Source organism: Podarcis pityusensis (assembly GCF_964106645.2).
Source record: "Podarcis pityusensis genome assembly, chromosome: 9".
Classification (NCBI taxonomy): domain Eukaryota; kingdom Metazoa; phylum Chordata; class Lepidosauria; order Squamata; family Lacertidae; genus Podarcis; species Podarcis pityusensis.
This window is the reverse complement of record NC_138034.1, coordinates 75,833,765-75,849,932: the sequence shown is the minus strand read 5'-3', so window position 1 is coordinate 75,849,932 and position 16,168 is coordinate 75,833,765. Positions and strand designations below refer to the sequence as shown.

General features: G+C 46.2%; 1 protein-coding gene across 1 annotated transcript in view; it reads right to left on the bottom strand.

Annotated features, from left to right (window-relative positions):
- The window catches only part of ATP6V1B1 (ATPase H+ transporting V1 subunit B1), a 79,534-nt gene that overhangs the window by 59,609 nt on the left and 3,757 nt on the right, over nucleotides 1–16,168 (bottom strand). The gene's annotated exons all lie outside the window — the stretch shown is intronic.

Here is a 16,168-nt window from a genome sequence, read left to right as displayed (position 1 = left end):
TGTGCATGCCCAGATCATAGAAATCGCTTTTGCGCATGCCCAGATGCCGGAAATCGCTTCTGCGCATGCCCAGACACCAGAAATCACATTTGCGCATGCGTGATTTTTGGCGTCTGGGCATGCGCAGAAGCTATTTCCGGCGTCGCGCTGCGCTGGTCCGGCCCACGTTGGATCTCCGCAGGAATGATCCGGCCCATGCTCGGCAAGTCTTGGTGACTCCTGTTCTAGATGACACACAGGCACAACTGCTGCCAGCAAACCCGTTTTGACCGAGCTTTGCCCGCCTTCCAGTTCCCGGAAGGAAACCCCCACAAAAAAAGACAAGATCCCTTGCTTATTTATTGACGCCGTTTGCTTCCTATCCAGTGACTTTCCAAGCTCAACCACGATGGGGCTCTTGTGACCGAAGGCCGCGCCTCTCGATTTGCCGCAGCAGAAGGCGCACGGTGACATTTTGAAGCGTGCGCAGCTAATCTCTCGCCCTGTCACTCCACTGTCACTGCAAATGATGTCACCAGAATCCTCAGTGCAGAGAGGAATTTGTGTGTGTTGGGGGGTGGGACGTTAAAGAGTGCTAATCCCACGTTAATTACACATTAGGCAATTTGGCCAATAGCAGGGGTTGCGGGGGGCATCTGTGGCAGTGGAATGTGGACGCAGGATGGGGTACATGTGGCTGTGGCCCTTTAAGGAGAGGACCGGTGCTGAGGATGTTTATTTACAGTCATACCTTGGGTTGAAGTAGCTTCTGGATAAGTATTTTCGGGTTGCGTGCTGCGGTGACCCGGAAGTAAGTAACGGAGCGCATTACTTCCGGGTTTCGCCGCTCGTGCATGTGCAGACGGTCAAAATGACATCATGCGCATGCACAGAAGCGGTGAATCGCGGCCCATGCACGTGCAGACACGCGGACGCGGGTTGCGTTCGCTTCTGGATGCAAACGGAGCTCTGGAATGGATCCCGTTCGCATCCAGAGGTACCACTGTATTACCCTTATTTCGTCTATTAAATTTGTTAGTCGCTTTGGTTCGATGTTTCATTGTGTTTTTAATTCATCGGGGCAACCCAGTCAGGTTGGCGGCATATAAATGATAACTTACTATTAATATTATTATTACCCAAGGCAACCCAATGTGACTTACAAACAAGCAAGCCAAGCCAAGCCAAGCCAACCAACCAAAACAAAACAAACTGGTTATAGATTGATAGCAAGATAGATAGATTGATAGATAGATTCTATTAATGCTTAATTGGTTTCTAATGTTGACTTCCCTGCTGCCTCTCTGCTTTTAGTTGTTTCTGTTTTAGCAGTAAGCCCTCCCTGCCTTGAGGGGACGGGGGAAATGGGATATCTATCTATCTATCTATCTATCTATCTATCTATCATCTATCTATCTATCTATCTATCATCTATCTATCATCTATCTATCTATCATCTATCTATCTATCTATCTATCTATCTATCTATCTATCTATCTATCTATCATCTATCTATCATCTCTCTCTCTCTCTCTCTCTCTCTCTCTCTCTCTCTCTCTCTATCATCTATCTATATCTATCTATCTATATCTCTCTCTATCATCTATCTATCTACACACACACACACACACACACACACACACACACACACACACTATACTGCCCTATACCTGAAGGTCTCAGGGTGGTTCACATAAAATATAAAATACAGTGGTACCTCAGGTTACAGACGCTTCAGGTTACAGACACTTCAGGTTACAGACTCCGCTAACCCAGAAATAGTACCTCAGGTTAAGAACTTTGCTTCAGGATGAGAACAGAAATCGTGCGGCGGCGGCAGCAGGAGGCCCCATTAGCTAAAGTGGTGCTTCAGGTTAAGAACAGTTTCAGGTTAAGAACGGACCTCCAGAACGAATTAAGTTCTTAACCCGAGGTACCACTGTACACAAAATCAAACAACAACCCAATAGCACCCCCCCCAACAAAAAAGAGCCAGCATTTGAAAAAGGGTATAGGATGTAGATAAAGTCAAGCAAGGTAAAGGTAAAGGCCTGGTTAAAAAGGAACGTGCCTAAAGGTGTATAGTGAAGGCACCCAGCGAACTTTCCTGGGGAGAGCATTCCAGAAATAGAAATAGAGAAATAGAGATAATAATCCAGAGAGGCTATGCTCTCTGTTTATTTATGGGAGGGAGAGAAGCAAAGCCCTTCCTCCAAAAGCGCCAGGGAACATGTGCCACCCCAAAAGTGCATGTGGGATCCTCCCGGGCCCTCCGTCCTCCTGGCCTCTGTCCTCCTCTCCGCGGGGCAGTCTAGGCTCCAGCGCGCAGATGTGTGAGCTCAAGGAACCTGGCCTTGCCGAGCCCCACTGAGCAGGTTACGACCTTTACAGAAATGGTGGCTGTATGTGTCAGGCCTAATGGGGCTGAGGCTGCGAGACGCGGGCAGACGGGGGGGGGGGGAAGCTGCCCAAGAAAACGCACCTCCCCGGAAAGTCCTCGGAGGCCAGAGGAATTTCTGGGACACAGGGCTATTATTGTTATCGTTATCATTATCATCATTAACCCCTGAGATGAAAGAGGGGATGGATCCACCCAACTCTTTTTTTTCCATTTCTATCTGGCACAAGAACAGTCCTCCATTTGGAGAGCTCCTCTTGGAGACCTCGGCAATCTCTTTGGGTTTTAGCAGCCCTGAGCAATTTAGGAGCGTCTGCAAAATTTGCCACTTCCCTGCTCACACCCAACTCAGTGGAACAGTCTCCCTTGGGGTGGGGGTGGGGGGTGGATTCTCCTTCCTTGAAGGTTTTAAAGCCGAGGTTAGATGGCCACCTGATGCCTGAGTTGAGATTCCTGCATTCTTCTTCTTTGGCGATCCCTCATAGCCGAGTAAGATTGTCTTCCATAAACACGGTTTTAACAATGAGTCCGTATGTGACTGTGGAGGGCAATTCTGGACCCACACGTCCTTCCACAGTGGGGACATTGGTTTCCAGGCGAGAGTTGATCATGGTGTGGATTTGCCAAGTGTGCCTTCCTCTTAGCACGTTTCTCCCTTGTGTCCTGAGTTTGAGCGTCTTCAAAGACCTTCTTGGTGGTGGCACCTGCCCTGTGGAACACTCTCCCATCAGATGTCAAGGAGATGGGGTTGCCATACGTCTGGGAAAACCCAGACATGTCCTCTTTTTTGGGGGGGGCCCAACTTGCCATTCTGGGCAGATTTTTACATTTTAAAGGAAATGTCAAGGTTTTTGGGGGGCGGGTTGGGCTTGGGCTGCTCTGCACGCTGCAGCTACTGCCAGCCTAAGCTGGGGGAAAGGCACACCTCTTTCCCTGTCTCAGGCAGGCAGCAGCCCAGACTGCCCTCTTTTTTGCTCTTCAAGGTAGGGCAACCCTAAAAATAACTATACAACTTTTAGAAGACATCTGAAGGCAGCCCTGTACAGGCAAGTTTTTAATATAATGATGTTTTATTGTGTTCTTGTATCTGCTTGAAGCCGTCCAGAATGGCTGGGGAAACCCAGGCTGATGGGTGGGGTACAAATAATAAAATTGTTGTTGTTGTTGTTGTTGTTGTTGTTGTTGTTGTTGTTGTTGTTGTTATGCTGTTTTAGACACTGGCTGAATGTTTTCCTGTTCCAGGAAGCCTATCCAGACAGGATGATTTAATTAAAGCTTCTTTTAAACGCTTTACTGATATTTTTAACAATGCAAATTTTGTTTTTTGTTTTTTAAAAAATTGGTTTGTGCATTTCAGTCATGTTTTATATATAATTGAATATTTGTATATAATTGAATCTCCTTGTTGTCTTTCCACCAGCAGGAGAAGACAATTTCCTTTGGGAACTGACAGCGATTTAAAGGAAAAGGTTGATCTACAGATGAAGGGCAGTATACAAATTTAATGAATTACATTAATGCTATTCATATTAATAATAATAATAATAGTGCTGTGCTGTTTTTATTATCTGTATTTTAATAGATTCGGTTTTTTAAAATCTTGCTTTACCTATTAGAATTTAATTACTTTTTAATTACTACCTTCTATAAGTTTTTAAGGACGCGGGTGGCGCTGTGGGTAAAACCTCAGCGCCTAGGACTTGCCGATCGCATGGTCGGCGGTTCGAATCCCCGTGGCGGGGTGCGCTCCCGTCGTTCGGTCCCTGCGCCTGCCAACCTAGCAGTTTGAAAGCACCCCCGGGTGCAAGTAGATAAATAGGGACCGCTTACCAGCGGGAAGGTAAACGGCGTTCCGTGTGCTGCGCTGGCTCACCAGATGCAGCTTGTCACGCTGGCCACGTGACCCGGAAGTGTCTGCGGACAGCGCTGGCTCCCGGACTATAGAGTGAGATGAGCGCACAACCCTAGAGTCTGGCAAGACTGGCCCGTACGGGCAGGGGTACCTTTACTTTTACCTTTATAAGTTTTTAAACTTCTTGCATTTTATTTTATTTAGCTGTTTTTAACTTGCGTAAGCCGCCTTGAGTCTGGGGAAAAGGCAGGCTATAAATAAATATAATAATGATATGAATGACAGGCAGCTTGGAGGATATTATTTTCCCTTCCTCTCTTTGAAGCAAGCGGTGTATAAGTGTTGGCCAAATAAACCCAAAGCAGATAAGCTGTAGCAACGGGACTTCACGGCCCAATTCAAATCCCCGCCCAGCAAATGTGCAGAGGGAGAACCACTCTCTCTGTGGGAGACGAAGTCGCGAGACGGAACTGCCCACCGGGCTGGATTTTGCAGAAGGAAGATTTTCCATTTTTCATTTTAAAGCAGGAAAATGAGGCGGGGAGAATCCCCACCCCCCCACAGCCCCACCGGAAAGCACCAATTCAGATCATTAAGGGCTTGAGCCGCTGCAAAAAAGAAAAAGAGGATTTGAGGCTTCCTGGGGGCTGCAGAGTGGGTGGGCCGTGGGCTTCCTTGGCAGAGGTGAAGGGAGTCAGGGGGAGAGGGGAAAAGGTGTCTCCAAAGCTGTTGGGCCCAATTGTGGATGCCATAAAAAAAATTTAAAAAAGGAAAATGTGTGTGTGCGCGCAGGGTGTTTTCTCTCCCCCCCCCCAGAGGCTGCCCTCTGCCCGCCCTCCTCCTCCCTCAAATTCACAGCTCCCATCCTTGACAATCTGAATTAACCCTGACCATTGTGTCCGATTAACTCCCATGGGGCGGGAGGGAGAGGCGAGGGGGGCAGAGCAGGGAGCAAAGGAAATTGACCGTGCTGACAAAGGGGGCAACCAGCCCAATGACACCAAGTCGCTAATTGCTTCCACTCCGCCGGCCCCCCCTCTCCTTCCCCGGCATCTGTTGGGTCGGTCCCCCCCTTCTCAAACAAGCCTAAGGGGTCCTCTGCAAAGTTCAGCTTCCCTCTAGGCCAGAGAACATCTCCTTGTGCTTTCAGCAGTGGCACCCAGACTCTTCGTCCCCTTTTTTTTCTGGAGAGGGCCACATAAATCAGGCTGCTTGGCGATTTTAACATGCTGTTACATGATTCGTTGCCTGGTTTTTGAACCAACTGTATATCATCTCCCTGCTTATTTAACTTATATGCAGAATTCATCATGCGAAAGGCTGGGCTGGATGAATCCCTAGCCGGAATTAAGATTGCCAGGAGAAATATCAACAGCCTCAGATATGCAGATGACACAACCTTGATGGCAGAAAGTGAGGAGGAATTAAAGAACCTTTTAATGAGGGTGAAAGAGGAGAGCGCAAAATATGGTCTGAAGCTCAACATCAAAAAAACGAAGATCATGGTCACTGGTCCCATCACCTCCTGGCAAATAGACGGGGAAGAAATGGAGGCAGTGAGAGATTTTACTTTCTTGAGCTCCATGATCACTGCAGGTGGTGACAGCAGCCACGAAATTAAAAGATGCATGCTTCTTGGGAGAAAAGCAATGACAAACCTAGACAGCATCTTAAAAAAGATGCAAGAAGATCAAACGTATCCATTCTGAAGGAAATCAGCCCTGAGTGCTCACTGGAAGGACAGATCCTGAAGCTGAGGCTCCAAGACTTTGGCCACCTCGTGAGAAGAGAAGACTCCCTGGGAAAGACCCTGATGTTGGGAAAGATGGAGGGCACAAGGAGAAGGGGACAGCAGAAGACGAGATGGTGGGACAGTGTTCTCGAAGCTACCAGCATGAGTTTGACCAAACTGCAGGAGGCAGTGGAAGACAGGAGGGCCTGGCGTGCTCTGGTCCATGGGGTCATGAAGAGTCGGACATGACTAAACGACTAAACGACTAAACGACTAAACAACAACAACGACATCAGTCAACTTTAAATAATTCTGCTTATCCCCAAAACTTCCGTGCAGGTGATCTTTGGGTGCTCTCGAACCTATCACTCCTCGTGAAACAAAGGAGTGCTAAAATGGCTTCAGTTAATCAACTGAAATTTTGAGCTGATTAAGGGGCTGGAAATAAAGGTTGACTTTGGTGGCCTGGATTGCAAACCAGGTCACAAAACCGTACTGAATTTCTGAATTCTGGATCTCTCGCCTTCTTTTTTTTTTGCAATGAAGTATTTACGGGCATTAAAAGCGCAAGACATTTTGTGGTAGATCAATGCACTTTCTGAATCAGTGGAGAAGTTCAGTTCTTAAAGGAGAACCAACCAAATTTGCTCTTCCAGAAACCAAATTTGCTCTTCCAGAAACCTGAAATTCAGTCATCCTGCAAAATTCGCACTTTCTTGAATTTTGCAATGCAATTCCCCGTCTGACTAATGCACCATAGACAAAAATGCAGGTATTAGTGTGCATATAACTGCTTATATTGGTAAAGGAGGGGAAACAGCATTGCAAAAATGTCTCCACTGTGCAAGACTGTGTACAAAAATGTTTGTGTGTGAGATAAAATTCATAGCGTTGATCTGCATCAGGGATGATTGAATTCCTAAACTGATGTGAAAGTGTGGAGAGCCGAATTGATGATTGTGAAAAAAATTAAGGCAACCAGAATGGACAGGTTTGTCCTTCTGTACTTTGGGTATCCCACAAAAATGGCTGTTCTGCGCTTCTTTCCCGACTGCTCTCCTTTAGTCGCTACCATATTGGAACACCCTTGTCTACCGAGAGCAAAACAAGCACCGTCGTCTCTCCTGCCCAAAGTTGGAGGGGATGTTTTCTGTCAACGCTGCTTCTTGAGAATGATACAAATGCACTTAAGCACCATGGATTTCAAGGGGGCTTAAGGACACTTCATCTGCTCGGAACCCGAGATGCTTATGCTGAACGGCCTTGCAGCCTTCGCCATGAATTAGCTGGTATTCAGCCTGCGGAGGTTTCATTTACTCAGAGGCAGGAGGACAGGAGTGTCTCTAGGAGGGTCTTGGCCACCTCTTTGCGTGGTTCTTATTTAGGCTTGCCATGTGTCTGGAATTTCCCAGACATTGCAGGGATTCGGCCGTTGGAAACAGTGTCTGGAAATCACTTAAATGTTTAGGGAAATCACGTACGGAAACTCACATCGGAAATGTCGATTTTGGTGAATTTCCTTAAAATTTGCTCAAAAACATTTTCTTTCTCTTTTTTGGGGTGGGGGGTGGGGAGATTTTGCAAGCAATGCTCAACAACTTTGGCCCCAAAAGAAAAGTTCGACATCTTTTGTGTCTGGACTTTCACTTTTTGAAATATGGCAACCCTACGACTTATTTCTTGGAGCAAGGCTGTTCAGGGGCCTCTCTGTTTCGAAGAGGCAAGATGCTATAAATTTGTGAAATTACGCATGGCATAGAAGGAGAATGGCGAGAGAAAAGTGTTTCTATTCCTGTCCTAATGCTAGAACTTGTGGACATTCAATGAAGCTGAAGGTTGGAAGATTTAGGACAGATAAAGGAAAGGATTTATTATTCACACAGAGTTGCATTCAACTATGGAACTCCCTGCCACTGAGTGCAGTGACCTAGATGGCTTGAAAAGAGGATTAGACAAATTTATAGCATCAGGTTGGCCACTGCAAGAACAGGATGCTGGGCTAAGTATGGGCCATTGACTGGCTCCAGCCGGCTCTCCTGGTGTTCTTAAAGGGCCCTGCAGCCCAGGAACTACCTGATCCTGGCACTATTCTGTCCTGATGAAACTTAGAAACTTAAGGGCCTGTATTCAATTATGGCTGCAAGAATACTGATAGCCAGAAGTTGGAAATGTGAAACAACACCTACAATAATAGATTGGCAATCACTCATGCTAGAGTACTTTCAACTAGCAAAGCTGACCGGAAAAGTCAGAGGAGCCCCAAATCAAAAAATATTCAGAGAATGGAGACTATTCAAAGAATATATAAGATTATATTGTAAAAATGACATTATCCTAGCAGAACTGAATGATACTTGTATATAATAAACAAATGGAATAAATATACTAGATAAATATACAGGAAAAGTTATAAAACAAACCGTGTGATAAAATTAAGATAATAGAAAAAGTACAACGAGAATGACTGGAAGTTTCTTTCAGAAGACTTCATTAGAAAAGACAGGATGTTATAACCAATATTCATTTCTTGTTGTTAACTTTTCTTTGCATTTTATTTTTATTTTATTTATCTTTTTTCTTAATAGATTTTTTGTGCTTAATTTTGATGTAACTATTTGTAATATATATGTAAGATGATATTTTAAATCAATAGAGACAAATTAAAAAAAGGAAAAAAAGAAAAAAGAAACTTAAGGGCTTGCTGAGGCAACCCAACCAGATAGATGGGGTCTTATTATTATTATTATTATTATTATTAGCCCATGCATTTAAGCTTAGTCGTAACTGACATATGGAAGAAGTTACTTATTGATTATTGCGTGTTCTCTCTCTCTCTCTCTCTCTCTCTCTCTGTGTGTGTGTGTGTGTGTGTACATACACACAATTACTTTGGGAAAGCATTATAAAACTGTGTTGAACAAATAAATAAACGAGTTGCATCAAGAGCTACTCTCCACCCAGCCCAGAATTGAGGCCTGCGTGAGGATCCACAGGAGTTTAACTCTTCTTCCAGCTGTATCCCTGAATACACCCTTGGGTTTCCTCCTATATGTATGAATTGCATCTCTTCCAGTGGGCTTGGGGGCAGAATCCTGCCCCCTCTGGCACTGGGGTGCATGTTGCTGCCTTCAATGAGAAGACCTATTGGGGAGAAACCCAAAAGGGTCCTTGCTGCCTGGTGACTATTTGATCGCCCGCATGGTATTTTCACGTTGTTTCTGCATCTTTATCCTTGAGGTCTGACGCTTTGGGGATTTCCTGTTGCTTTGAGTGATGGTCAGAAAAGTTGTCTCCATTGCAAGCCAACAATTAAATCAAGCCTCTTATGTTAATCTCTTAAGGACCCTCCTTCCTTCCCCAGGCTCCCCAACTTCAGATGCTAGGTAGGTGGTGATTGGCCTTTTCTATTCTCAGTCACCTAATAAGTCATAGAATTATAGAACTGTAGAGTTGGAAGGGACCCCCAAGGGATATCAAGTCCAACCCCCTTCAATGCAGGAATCTCAGCTGAAGCATCCATGATAGTCAGCCATCCAACCTGCATCCTCCTTGTTCTTTCCATGCTTTCCATTCATCTAAAGCCCTTAGTGGCTTTCATTACCCATTTCCCCTGTCAGCTGCTTTAATATAGTATTTTACTGTCTTTTAGCAAACGGGCGCTTCAAGCTTGTTGTTGTTCTTGTTGTTTAGTCATTTAGTCGTGTCCAACTCTTCGTGACCCCATGGACCAGAGCACGCCAGGCACTTCTGTCTTCCACTGCCTCCCGCAGTTTGGTCAAACTCATGCTGGTAGTTTCCAGACACTGTCTCACTATCTTGTCCTCTGTCGTCCCCTTCTCCTTGTGCCCTCCATCTTTCCCAACATCAGGGTCTTTTCCAGGGAGTCTTCTCTTCTCATGGTGGCCAAAGTCTTGGAGCCTCAGCTTCAGGATCTGTCCTTCCAGTGAGTACTCAGGGCTGATTTCCTTCAGAATGGATCGGTTTGATCGTCTTGCAGTCCATGGGACTCTCAAGAGTCTCCTCCAGCACCATAATTCAAAAGCATCAATTCTTCGGTGATCAGCCTTCTTTATGGTCCAGCTCTCACTTCCATACATCACTACAGTGCTACCTCGGGTTACATACGCTTCAGGTTACATACGCTTCAGGTTACAGAATCCGCTAACCCAGAAATAGTACCTTGTGTTAAGAACTTTGCTTCAGGATGAGAACAGAAATTGCGCGGCAGCAGGAGGCCCCATTAGCTAAAGTGGTCTTCAGGTTAAGAACAGTTTTAGGTTAAGAACAGACCTCCAGAACGAATTAAGTTCTTAACCCGAGGTACCACTGTACTGGGAAAACCAAAAAAGGTAAAGTTAAAGGGACCCCTGACCATTAGGTCCAGTCGTGACAAACTCTGGGGTTGCGGCGCTCATCTCGCTTTACTGGCTGAGGGAGCCGGCGTACAGCTTCCGGGTCACGTGGCCAGCATGACTAAGCCGCTTCTGGCGAACCAGAGCAGCGCACGGAAGCGCCGTTTACCTCCCCGCTGGAGTGGTACCTATTTATCTACTTGCACTTTGACTTGCTTTCAAACTGCTAGGTTGGCAGGAGCAGGGACTGAACAATGGGAGCTCACCCCGTCGTGGGGATTCAAACCACTGACCTTCTGATTAGCAAGTCCTAGGCTCTGTGGTTTAACCCACAGCGCCGCCCGCGTCCCGGGAAAACCATAGCTTTAACTATAAAATATTATTACTAAATAAAATATTATTATTAAATAAAATATTAGTATTATTAAAAGAGTTGGTCCATATGCAGCTCAGAACCGCCTACTCTGACTGGCAGCTCTCTGAGTTGCCACCGCGCGGGATTGAACACAGGAACTTCTGCGCTTGCAAAGCGGGTGCTCCATCACCACCACCGACACCTCCATCCTTCCCGGCTCGCCGTCCAAAACTTTCCCGATGGTCCCTAGTGGCTCCGCTTTTCTTCCGCCTCCCTCCCCGGCGCAACCTGCTCATTGTGCGATGTGTCACTTCGCGCAGCGCTGTCAAACACATCGGCCCGTCCCAGCCGAGCGGAGCTTGTGAAAGGCCCAGCGGGGGGGCTGCACATTATGCCACTAATTAGGACCCCGCAGCAGAGGGTTCCCATACACACCTGCACGGTCATGTGACTCTACGGGGTATTCCCCCCCCTTTTTTTTGGAGGAGGGGGGTGGGGAGGTTGCAAAGAATGACCGCTCTACCCGAGCGTGAACCGAAATGTGCTGGACTGCCAAAAAAGAGAGAGAGAGGAAGATCCCAGCTTTCCCCCCAAAAATTAATGCAATAAACAATTTGCTGCGCTCACGGCGGCGTTTCCAGGGATGCCAAACTTTCCTCCGGACATTGAGCTGCGGGAGGTGGGTGGGGTGATGGATTGGGGCCCCTTCCCCCAGCACTTAGCTCCGAGGAAACGTTGGGCGAGTTAGGTATAAAAAAGATTTTTTTCATGCAAACGCCTAGTTCTGTGCACCGCCCTGAGACCTCCGGATATAGGGCGGCGTATAAATTCAATAAATAAATAATAGTTCATCTGCGGAACTCGCTGCTGTAGCCTGTTTCTCCTTTGTTATCGCTTTCCTTTAGACCATTTCCACGAACCAAGAATTTGTACACTGACCGCTAATAAGGAACCGTTACGTTGTAGATATCACTGCAAATTGATCGTGCTATTTTTGTGATGTTCAAATGACATAGAAGAATTGGTCTGTTTATTTGTCTCATTTAAATAGCTCCTAGGATCCCTATATATAAAAGCCACTAAAAAGCTTTTATAAAAAACAAAACAAAACAAAACATCTTTTCAGTGCCAGGTATAAACGTATATCTTACCCCAGGCATTGGACAGGTTGGGATAATTTTTAATGGCATATTTTTTGCTGCTGCTTTTTTTTTTTTGTTCTGTTCTATAGGCAATTCCATGGTGCTCTCTAGATATAATAGCTCAACAACTTTGCATAGCTCAACAACTTTGCCAAAAAAAAAGCTAAACAACTTTTGCATCTGGGTTTTCACCTTTTGAAATACGGCAACCCTAGGTTATGACCCGTAACAGTGGTTCCCAATTAGTTAATTACTGAGGAAGCCCCTATTTTTCAAAAGCCAAGCCACAGACCCCCTACTTTTGAAAAGTTTGATAACTCTATGGTAGTTATCTCTGCAAAGCAATTTTTTGGAAGAAAATGTAGGGTAGCCCCTAATAAGCAAATGGTTTTAGGTATACTAAAAAAACAGAACAGACCGTAATTTTTTATATATATTACTGTGCAAAAATACAGAAAATCAGTTGGTGGGGAAGGCAAGGAATGGGGCCGCAGACCCCCTGGGTGCGTTCCTGGGACCCATAATTGGGAACCACTGAATTATAATGCCCTATATGGCTTAAAGGTAAAGGTAAAGGGACCCCTGACCATTAGGTCCAGTCATGGCCGACTCTGGGGTTGTGGCGCTCATCTCGCTTTATTGGCCGAGGGAGCCGGCGTACAGCTTCCGGGTCATGTGGCCAGCATGACTAAGCCACTTCTGGTGAACCAGAGCAGTGCACGGAAACGCCGTTTACCTTCCCGCCAGAGTGGTACCTATTTATCTACTTGCACTTTGACGTGCTTTTGAACTGCTAGGTGGGCAGGAGCAGGGACTGAGCAACGGGAGCTCACCCCATCACGGTGATTCAAACTGCCGACCTTCTGATCCGCAAGTCCTAGGCTCTGTGGTTTAACCCACAGCGCCACCCGTGTCCGTCCAGGCCATTTGAAATACAGTATTCCTCGTACGAACCTGCCTAGGTTTTGAGATCTTTAAGAGTGGCCCTTTCCCTAAGCGGTGACGCAGAAGGCGGTCTTCTCAGTGGTGGCTCCTCCCAGAGAACTTTGGCACTCTCTCCTGAGAGAACTTCGACGGGCTCCTTCCTTGCTGTTCTTTGGTGGACTTTCTTTTTCCGACAGGCTTTGGGGGGGCTGACTGGTTTCAAATAAAGGACTTTTAATAATGCTTCACTGTTTTTACTATCTGTATTGTAATAGATTATTTTGTGGGGAGTTGCATTGTTTTAATTCCATTATTGTTTAATTACTATGTAACTATTATCTTTTATATGACTTTAGCTTTCTGTGTTGTATGCCTCAAATCCCAGTTCTGGGGGAAAGGTGGGATATTATTATTATTATTATGATAATCTGGACATGGAATTAAGATTTTTTTCTCTTTTTTGAGCAAGTCATAATTATTACTGTTATCTGTAAAATCTCATGGAGAACATACAGCGAATGCTGTATGCTACTTATTTTAATGTTTTGTTTTTCTGATTTTAAGTTCTGCTTTTTGCTCTTACACTTCTCTTAAATTGCTTGTTCTATCTATTTATTTCATAAAATTTATCTACCGCCTGATTGCGAAACGAAAAACCTCAAGGCAGCTTATAGAAAGAAAAGAAGAGCAAAACGATCCGTAAAACCAGCTGAAAGCAACAATTTAAAATATTCAAAAAGGAAAAACTCGCATCATCTCTCTAAACTTCCGGGTGGGCATGTCTAAACAAAAATGCTTTCAGCAGGTACCGAAAAGACTGCCAAGAAGATGCCTGTTTGATTTCAATAGGCAGGGAGTTCCAAAGTGCAGGTGCTCCCACATTAGAAGTTGATGTTCTTAAAAATGTGGAACAGGTCTTATGTGGCCCTGGGCCAGTTCTGCTGATCAATGCAGTTAAGTGGGCGTCTGTGGGGGAGAAGTTGTGAAACCAGCTCTCTAAACTTTGCTGGAATTCTGAATACCATCCCTCTCATCCTCCACTAGGAGTGTGTGACTGGGGGGTGCCCGGGTTGTGCATGTGGGAATTTTGGGGGTGCTCAGGCACCCAGGGAGCTGGCACCTACGTCCTCCATGCACATCGAGGGTGCCAATGTTGCCCTCCGCTTTTGGTGGTTCTGGGGAGATGGGACGACTAAACGCGAAGGTGATTGTTTTTTGGCAAGGTCTGGCTGTGTCTCTTCTGCCAGCCCAGATTTGACCTCTTGGGCCTTTGCGCTCTCCCGGGTGCCCCTTGCCGCTCTTCCTCCTTCTCCTCCTCCTCCTTTACGCTGGTGTGAATGACTGCCCTTGAAGGGGAGGGGGCTTCAATTGGAAAGACACATTCTGACACAGTCGTAACCCCCTGACCCTGCCGTGGCTGCACCCATTAAGAACAGTGTGTGCCTTCACGCCTGGCAGAAGACGGGTCTCCGGGGTTAGGGGGAATGGAGAGGGAGGGGGGAATGTTCTTCAGCTCACCCATGCACGATCCGCGCCTGCGCCCAGGGAGAAGAAGCCTATGCACACTTCCTTCCCTACACACCTATAAACTCTGCCCTTTTGCCGGGAACACAACCTCCTATAACTCCTAGCGTTCCTGGTTCATCCCACCCCCTCTCTGTGGGTTAGCCTTTGCTCCTGCTAGAGTTGTTGCCCATCTGCTGTGCATGCTTCAGATCATAGAAATTAAGGGTGTTTAGATTAGGGCAGGGGCGCGGGTGGTGCTGTGGGTTAAACCACAGAGCCTAGGACTTGCCGATCAGAAAGTCGGCGGTTCGAATCCCCGCGACGGGGTGAGCTCCCGTTGCTCGGTCCCTGCTCCTGCCAACCTAGCAGTTCGAAAGCACATCAAAGTGCAAGTAGATAAATAGGTACCGCTCCAGCGGGAAGGTAAATGGCGTTTCCATGCGCTGCTCTGGTTCACCAGAAGCGGCTTAGTCATGCTGGCCACATGACCCGGAAGCTGTACACCGGCTCCCTTGGTCAATAAAGCAAGATGAGTGCTGCAACCCCAGAGTCGGCCACAACTGGACCTAATGGTCAGGGGTCCCTTTACCTTTACCTTAGATTAGGGCAGGGGTCAGCAACCTATGGCCCATGGGCCAGAAGTGGCCTGCGGAGGTCGTTTGACCGGCCCACGAGCCCCCCCGAACCACGCACTGTGCTAAACCGGTGCAGCATGTGGACTCACTTCCATGGTGCCAAAGATCGCGTCTGCACAGACGCAGATGCCGAAAATCATGGGTGCGCATGCACAGACACCCAAAACCACAGGCGCGCATGCTCATGATCTCTGCGCGACCGATCCAGCCCAGACAAGGTAAACCTTGCCAACTCCTGGATTAGGGTTTCCATATTTCAAAAAGCGAAAATCCAAACACAAAAGTTGTTGAGTATGACATGGGTTGCCATACAGTCGTACCTTGGAAGTCAAATGGAATCTGTTCAGAAGTCGACTTCCAAAGCGTTCAGAAACCAAAATGCAGCTTCTGATTGGCTGCAGGAAGCACCTGCAGCCAACTGGAAGGCCACAGAAGCCCCGTCAGATGTTCAGCTTCCAAAAAAAATTCAAAAACCGGAACAGTCACTTCCAAGTTTCGATCATTCAGGAGCCAAAACGTATGATTACCAAGGTATTCGACAACCAATGTATGACTGTACTTCCAGATGTTCCCGGACATCAGTGATTTCTGCCTGGACACTGTTTCCGACTGCTGCAATCCAGCTATCTTCAGGAAATTCCAGATGTATGACAGTCTTAGTAGATGTTAAATCTCAGAACACGGACTGGGCACAGCGGAGGGGTACACAAACCCAAATGCAAAGCCCAACTTGACACATCACTCATTTCAGCTGCCCTGGTCTGCTTGTTTGTTTATTATTCATTTCATAAAATTTATATGCTGCTTTATGGTTAAAAAAAAAAAACCCCAACGGAATTGTCGAATTGTATCATGGAATCAACCCCTCAAAGCAGTTTACATTTTAAGAAATAAGTAAATTATCAACAAGGAAAAGGTCTATGGGGTTGCACTGTTTTGAAAAATATCACAGACAACTTTGGGATTTTCATTTAGATCAACAAAAAAACCACGCTCTGAGAATGACAAATGAGGAAGTGGGTGGAGATTCACTCGGGACAACGCCATTATCCAAGAGGCTGGGTTCTATAGCCTCTCTCTGTAAGTACTGAAATAAAAAAGGACGGTAGGAAACTTTTCCTTGTCTTTATAATTTCCTGGGCAACCAGCCGGGAGCCGCCGGTAACACCCTGAAAGGGCCACAGGGAGTTGTCACTTCTGCTTGTCCCTATGTACCAGGGGCAGCTCAAGGCATTTCAACACCCTGCTGCACAAATAATAATAATAATAATAATAATAATAATTTATTATTTA